Below are 8325 nucleotides of genomic sequence, written 5' to 3' on the forward strand. Positions count from 1 at the left end.
ACTCACCTAGAGCCAAACATCCTGGAATGTGAAGTCAAGTGGGCCTTAGGAAGCATCACTATGAACAAAGCTAGTGGAGGTGATGGAATTCCAGTGGAGATATTTCAAATCCTGAAAGATGATGCTGTGAAAGTGCTGCACTCAGAATGCCAGCAAATTTAGAAAACTCAGCAGTGGCCACAGGACTGGAAAAGATCAGTTTTCATTCCAATCCCAAAAAAAGGCAATGCCAAAGAATGCTCAAACCACCGCACAATTGTACTCATCTCACACGCTAGTAAAGTAATGCTCAAATTTCTCCAAGCCAGGCTTCAGCAATATGTGAACCGTGAACTTCCTGATGTTCAAGCTGGTTTTAGAAAAGGCAGAGGAACTAGAGGTCAAATTGCCAACAACTGCTGGATCATCAAAAAAGCAAGAGAATTCCAGAAAAACATCTATTTCTGCTTTCTTGACTATGCCAAAGCCTTTGACTGTGTGGATCACCACAAACTGTGGAAAATTCTTAAAAAGATGGGAATACCAGACCACCTGACCTGACCTGCCTCTTGAGAAACCTGTATGCAGGTCAGGAAGCAACAGTTAGAACTGGACATGGAACAACAGACGGGTTCCAAATAGGAAAAGGAGTATATCAAGGCTGTATATTGTCACCCTGCTTATTTAACTTATATGCAGAGTACATCATGAGAAACGCTGGGCTGGAGGAAGTACAGCTGGAATTAAGATTTCCAGGAGAAATATAAATAAGCTCAGATATGCAGATGCCACCATCCTTATGGCAGAAAGTGAAGAAGAACTAAAGAGCCTCTTGATGAAAGTGTAAGAGGAGAGTGAAAAAGTTGGCTTAAACCTCAACATTCAGAAAACTAAGATGGCATCCAGTCCCGTCACTTCATGGGAAATCAATGGGGAAACAGTGGAAACAGTGGCTGACTTTATTTTTTGGGGCTCCAAAATCACTGCAGATGGTGATTGCAGCCATGAAATTAAAAGACACCTGCTCCTTGGAAAGAAAGTTATGACCAACCTCGACAGCATTTTAAAAAGCAGAGACATTACTTTGTCAACAAAGGTCCATCTAATCAAAGCTATGGTTTTTCCAGTAGTCATGTACAGATGTGAGAGTTGCACTATAAAGAAAGCTGAACACCAAAGAATTAATGCTTTTGAACTGTGGTGCTGGAGAAGACTCTTGAGAGTCCCTTGGACTGCAAGGAGATCCAACCAGTCCATCCTAAAGGAGATCAGTCCTGGGTGTCCATTGGACAGACTGATATTGAAGCTGAAACTCCAACACTTTGGCCACCTGATGTGAAGAGCTGACTCATTTGAAAAGACCCTGATGCTGGGAAAGATTGAGGGGAGGAGCAGGGGATGACAGAGGATGAGATGGTTGGATGGCATCACCGACTCAATGGACATGAGTTTGAGTAAACTCTGGGAGTTGGTGATGGACAGGGAGGCCTGGCGTGCTACAGTTTATGCGGTTGCAAAGAGTCAGACACAACTGAGTGACTGAACTGAACTGAACTGAAGTGACTTGTGTGGAAACAGCGGGGTAAATACAAACCCTTTCCTGATGGGTCTGCCTAAGTAGTCAATGATTTACTGTATTATTGCTGACTTGGATTTCTCATATCCAGCTTATGACAGAAAGGACAGAGATAACTTTATAGGCATTATCTGAAATCACATTAATCTCGGGCTGTGCATTTCTGAATTCATTTCTGCATTTATATCAGAGGTGCAACAAACACATTAGAAGACCCAAAAAGGACTGCCTCTTTTAAAAGTTTAGGAAGTGATTACCACAAGTGCCAGATGCTATATTAAATTAAACAGATCAAACTGACTTTCTCCAGGAGATTATAATTAAAAGAAAGAAATGATCCAAAATATAGATAGGTGATAGATGCAGATAAATATTTAGATTTTGTTTTATATTAGCAGCATTTCTTTATTAAGGCATGAAATTATAATGAGTTTACTACAACACACACACATACTCCAAAAAAATCATTTTCTTGTACCTGATTAGAAAATTTTCAAAAGAACATGGAGGAAACAATCTGTTTGTTGAAAATAAGATGAGAAGTCATAGTTTAACCAGAGAGAAGGGAATAACAGAAAGGACTTGAGAAGGGCATAATATTGAAGATGTGGGTCAAAAATTGGAGATCCAAGAAGCAAATAAAGGGGCAGAAGTTAAGGCGGTCAAAGGAGAGAGAAGGAGAGGAGAGAGAAGATAGAAAAGTAAGCAATTCAGGGCACAATAGTGCCAAGGACATGGGTGATGTTCAATGAAGGTTGGGTGGATCGGTGATGGATGGATGGATGGAGATAGATATATATATATAAATATCTAGTGTTTATATATATGATCAATAATTACATTTGTAATAATATGTTATTACATAATACAACTTATTGAACTATCTACAGAGATAAAAAGATAATTATCACAGATCGCTCTTATTTTTGGTTTCATTCTTAGAACCCAACATAAAAAGACAAAACAAAAAAACAATTTCCACTCTCTATACTCACACCCAGAAATTGTCAGTTCTGCATCTGTAAAAGCCATAAATACATGCTCTATACTTTTAGCCATGGCTCACTTTCCATTTCCAAGGTTTCAACCTAGTGAAAACATTAAACACAGTATCACTGAAGCAAACCTCCATACAAACTAAATGCGGTATGCCCTCAGTTTCCTCGCTGTAAAGTGGGGCCAGCAATATTTACCTCACGGGCTGCTACAGCACTAAATGCAGTGATGTATATGACTGTGCCAGGTACAGTGCCTGCCACACAGCAATAAGGAACTCCTGAGTTCTGGGCATCATTCACTGCTCTGCATCCGTGCTCACCTGTGATGGCCCAGATTGTGTCCCATGGCCATCCCTCTGGCCAAATCCCTATGCTGAAGTCCTACTTCAGAATACGACCATATTAGGAGATGGGATCTTTAATGAAGTAATTAAGTTAAAATGAGGATTAGGGTGGACCCTTATCCAATATAAGGATTTCTTTATATATTATATCCTTATATTGTCATTATAGGAAGGGGAAATCTAAACACAGACGAGGAAAGAGGGAAGACAATGTTAAGACATAAGGAGAGACCATCCTACAAGACAAGGATCCAGGCCTGGAATAGATCATGGCCCTAACAAGGAACGGATTCTACTGACCACTTGATCTCATACTTCCAGCCTCCAGATATGTCAGAAAATAAATTTCTGTTGTTTAAGACACTTAGGTTTCCCAGGTGGCACAATGGTAAAGAATCCACCTGCCAATGCAGGAGACACGGGTTCAATCCCTGAGTTGGGAAGATCCTATAGAGAAGGGAATGGCAACTCACTCCAGTATTCCTGCCTGGGCAATCCCATGGGCAGAGGAGCCTGGAAGGCTACAGTCCATGGGGTCACAAGGAGTCAGACATGATCGAGCTCACACACATGCACATGCAAGACACTTAGTCTGTGGCGCTTCTAGAAAACTAACATATCACTGAAATAAAAGCTCCATGGGAGCAGAGATTTCTCTTTTCCATTTGTTCAGTGCTGTACCCTCAGCACCTGGAACAGAGCCTGACACATAGCAAGCACCTAATAAGTAATTTTTGAACTTTTACACAAATGTTCATTCCTGAGCCTGGCACAAAATATTGAGCAAATATTTGAAGACTGAATAAATGATTCTATTTCCCAAAGATCAAACCAGGACATCGGCTGAAAAAAAAAGTTATGTAAGTATATTTGTATATGCAGTGTAAAACGTTTAATATGAAATAACACTTAACAATCACCTCAATTGAAAAGGGCAAATGTCATGAAATTCAAGCTGGTCTAGGAAAATCTAGCTTTGCTTGAATAAGTTGCCAACTGTTTGATGCCCCTACTCCTTGACCTAAATTGAAGTACTATACTTAAAGCTCTCACTTGTTTTTCCAACCTCTTTCTTCCACATTTTGTTGTAACTACTGTGTTACAACAAAATCACTGCAGATGGTGACTGCAGCCATGAAATTAAAAGACGCTTACGCCTTGGAAGGAAAGTTATGTCCAACCTGGATAGCATATTCAAAAGCAGAGACATTACTTTGCCAACAAAGGTCCATCTAGTCAAGGCTATGGTTTTTCCTGTGGTCATGTATGGATGTGAGAGTTGGACTATAAAGAAAGCTGAGCACCAAAGAATTGATGCTTTTGAACTGTGGTGTTGGAGAAGACTCTTGAGAGTCCCTTGGACTGCAAGGAGATCCAACCAGTCCATTCTGAAGGAGATCAGCCCTGGGATTTCTTTGGAAGGAATGATGCTAAAGCTGAAACTCCAGTACTCTGGCCACCTCATGCGAAGAGTTGACTCATTGGAAAAGACTCTGATGCTGGGAGGGATTGGGGGCAGGAGGAGAAGGGGACAACAGAGGATGAGATGGCTGGATGGCATCACCAACTCGATGGACGTGAGTCTGAGTGAACTCCAGGAGTTGGTGATGGACAGGGGGAGGCCTGGCGTGCTGTGATTCATGGGGTCGCAAAGAGTCGGACACGACTGAGCAACTGAACTGAACTGAACTGTGTTCATTGGAAGGACTGATGAAGCTGAAACTCCAATATTTTGGCCACCTGATGCAAAGAGCTGACTCATTTGAAAAGACCCTGATGCTGTGAAAGATTGAGGGCAGGAGAAGAAGGAGATGACAGAGGATGAGAAGGTTGGATGGCATCACCGACTCAATGGACACGAGTGGGTAAACTCTGGGAGTTGGTGATGGACAGGGAGGTCTGCTGTGCTGCAGTCCATGGGGTTGCAAAGAGTCAGACTGAGTGACTGAATTGAACTGAACTGTGTTCTCTGCATCCCTTCTAGATACACCCCGCTCAGTTCAAAACCCTCCTCACACATGAAGTCTCTTCTGACCCTATGAAGCCAAAGTGATACCACTCTTTATTTGGACTACCTGTTTAAAAAAAAAAACTCATCATCTATTTCCTCATACCATCAGTTATCTTTGCATGAAGAGTCCTTTCCGGTTTCCATTTTAGATTGAAAGTCTCTGAAAACAAGGATGTTGTAAATTACTTAATTCTGCCCCTATCTAAGAAGAGGTCCAGCAAATATTGTAGATTTTTAAATTAAATCACTGGAAAACAGCATAGTCAGCACTTACACAGAAGCCCAAGCTTGAGTACAAAGAGCCAGAGAAGGCAGTGGCAAATCCAAGTCTCTTTAACAACTTGGGCACAAGTCCTACTAAAAGTGAGAAATAGAGAATTGTAGTTATTAATGGTGGAGAAGGAAATGGCAACGCACTCCAGTGTTCTTGCCTGGAGAATCCCAGGGACGGGGGAGCCTGGTGGGCTGCCCTCTATGGGGTCGCACAGAGTCAGACACGACTGAAGCAATTTAGCAGCAGCAGCAGCAGTTATTAATAGAGAACGGTGGTGTCATTAATGTCACCATTAACACCACTCTAATAAACATGGATCAGGCCCTATTTTTTAATAATGTCTATTTGATTAATGCTGGTAGTTTCCTTTCCAAGGATTATTACTATTCTTTCATCTGACTGTCTTTTTTGGATCAACTAGACAGCTTAGACAACCAAATCAGCAGCATGATGTGGAAATACGGTTGATCTCTGCCTCTTTGGGAAGCAACTAGAGTGTGTTTATGGCAATCATAGGCAAAAGAAACACTGCATAGAATTAAATACTATCAGTCATTTTTCTGGTATGAAAATATGATATGATATGATATGATATTAATATGAAACATGACCCAATGTAAGGAAAGGTCTTTTCTCTTGATTTAACACAAAACCTCTAGGAAAAATGAGTGTGATATTCCTTAATTTGTTTTCAGACCACTTGATCTCGTCTTCATATGACCTTTACAGAATCCTGCTGTTATACTTCTTTCATTTAAATAGAACCAGGCAATAATGATAAAGATAATAGGAGAAAGGAGGGTCCTAACCTCACAGGTAAGTATGGATGCCACTATCTTCCACTATTTTAATGTTTTGCTCACTTAATTCCCAGTCTAACTTTCTCTCCATTTTTATGTGATATAAGAGGACGTTCTGAATGGAATTTTTATTGATAATAAATATGTTTAATTACAATATTTTCTTTGGGAAATTAGACTCTAATAACACTATTTTGAGTAAAGCTTGTATTTTCAGGAGTATAACTCAGAGATACTAAAGCAAGTGATATGCAATAATATATAAAATATCAAAATAAAAATCAATACCATATAAATCAGAGTACTGACATCCTATTATACATAATAAATTCAAACATAAAAAGATCATTTACATGGTCAAGGAAATTAGTTGTTGGAATAATATAGAATTTTCTGGTAAGTATAATGGGCTTCCATGTGGCTCAGACAGTAAAGAATGCACCCACAGTGCAAGAGACCTGGGTTCAATCCCTGGATTGGGAAGATCTGCTGGAGGAGGTCATGGCAACCCACTCCAGTATTCTTGCCTGGGAAATTGCCATGGACAGAGGAGCCTGGCGGGCTCCTCTGACATTGCAGTCTATGGGATTGCAAAGAATCAGACACGACTGAGCAACTAAGCAAATATAATGAGACTCCTGGGTGGTGCTAATGGTAAAGAACCCACCTGTTCAATGCCATATTAAAAAGCAGAGACAGTACTTTGCCAACAAAGGTTTGTCTAGTCAAAACTATGGTTTTACCAGTAGTCATGTATGGATATGAGAGTTGGACCATAAAGAAAGCTAAGTGCCAAAGAATTGATGTTTTTGAACTGTGGTGTTGGAGAAGACTCTTGAGAGGTCCTTAAACTGCAAGGAGATCCAACCAATCAATTCTAAAGGAAATGAGTCCTGAATATTCATTGGAAGGACTGATGCTGAAACTGAAGCTCCAATACTTTGGCCACCTGATGCAAAGAACTGACTCATTGGAAAAGACCCTGATGCTGAGAAAGATTGAAGGCAGGAGGAGAAGGGGATGACAGAAGATGAAATGGTTGGATGGCATCACCAACTCAATGGACATAAATTTGAGCAAGCTCCTGATTTGGTGATAAACAAGGAAGCCTGGCATGCTGCAGTCCGTGGGGTCACAAAGAGTCGGACACAACTGAGCAACTGAACTGAACTGAGCTGCCAATGCAGGAGATGTTAAGAGACTCGAAATCAGTCCCTGGGTTGGGAAGATCCCCTGGAGGAGGGCATGGCAACCCCCTCCAGTATTCAAGCCTGAAGAATTCCCATAGACAGAGGAGTCTGGTGGGCTTCAGTCCATAGGACTGAAAAGAGTTAGACACAACTGAAGCAACTTAGCATGCATTAAGTATAACGCTTTCAAACTGTGGTTCTGGAGAAGACTTAAGAGTCCCTTGGACAGCAGAGATCAAGCCTGTCAATCCTAAAAGAAATCAACCCTGAATATTCATTGGAAGGGCGGATGCTGAGACTGAAATGCCAGTACTTTGGCCACCTAATTCGAAGAGTCCACTCACTGGAAAAGACCTGATGCTGGGAAAGATTGAAGGCAAAAGTAGAAGGGGACAGTGAGGACAATATTGATTCAATGGATGTGAATTTGAGCAAACTCTGGGAGGCAGTGGAGGACAGAGGAGCCTGGCATGCTGCAGTCCATGGGGTCAAAAAGAGTCAGATATGACTTATTGAATGAATAACAACAACATGAAATATAAAGAGTTGAAATAGGAACTATAAAAAGATATAGCCCTTACCCTAATACTACATATAACTTCTGGAGTTCCAGCTAACTAGAAATAAATATAAACTGCATGGGGAGCTAAGAAAGGAGGAAATTCTATAGAATTTTAATTTAATTTTTAATTTTAATTTTAATTAACTTTAATTAATTTTTAATTTAAAATTTAAAAATTCTATTGCATTTTTAAAAGCAATTTAAAAATTTATTGAAATTTTTTTTTTAGATTCAAAAAGAAAATTTGAATTATACACATTAAAAAAATGATACAGGAAAGGTATACTTTAAAACAAGCTGTACAAACTTTGCCTTCCTGCTTTAGTTTCTAAAGACTATGAAATAGAAAGATGGCTACCTAGAACTGAAATAACATAATCAACAGCATTATTAGGGAGGGCATCGGGCATAGCAATCACTGTGTCTGAATCAGACAATGCATTTTGCTGGGTAATCTGTACCAAATGGTCTAGATTAAATTAACTGGAATTTTTTTCCTTTTAAAAATCTAAATGTACTTTTCCTTCAACTACAGAACAAAGACAAGGGAAACACATCAAGATATATAACAAATTTTGTCATGCTAATGGC

General features: G+C 40.0%; 1 long non-coding RNA gene across 1 annotated transcript in view; it reads right to left on the bottom strand.

The window, feature by feature from the left end:
• Positions 1-7853, bottom strand: part of LOC132345500 (uncharacterized) — a 58018-nt gene extending 50165 nt beyond the window's left edge. The window contains exon 1 of the long non-coding RNA XR_009494868.1: positions 7-7853. This is a non-coding gene — a long non-coding RNA (uncharacterized lncRNA). The remainder of the gene's footprint in view (positions 1-6) is intronic.
• Positions 7854-8325: the final 472 nt, after the last annotated feature.

This window comes from Bos taurus, chromosome 6, assembly GCF_002263795.3.
Source record: "Bos taurus isolate L1 Dominette 01449 registration number 42190680 breed Hereford chromosome 6, ARS-UCD2.0, whole genome shotgun sequence".
Lineage (NCBI taxonomy): Eukaryota > Metazoa > Chordata > Mammalia > Artiodactyla > Bovidae > Bos > Bos taurus.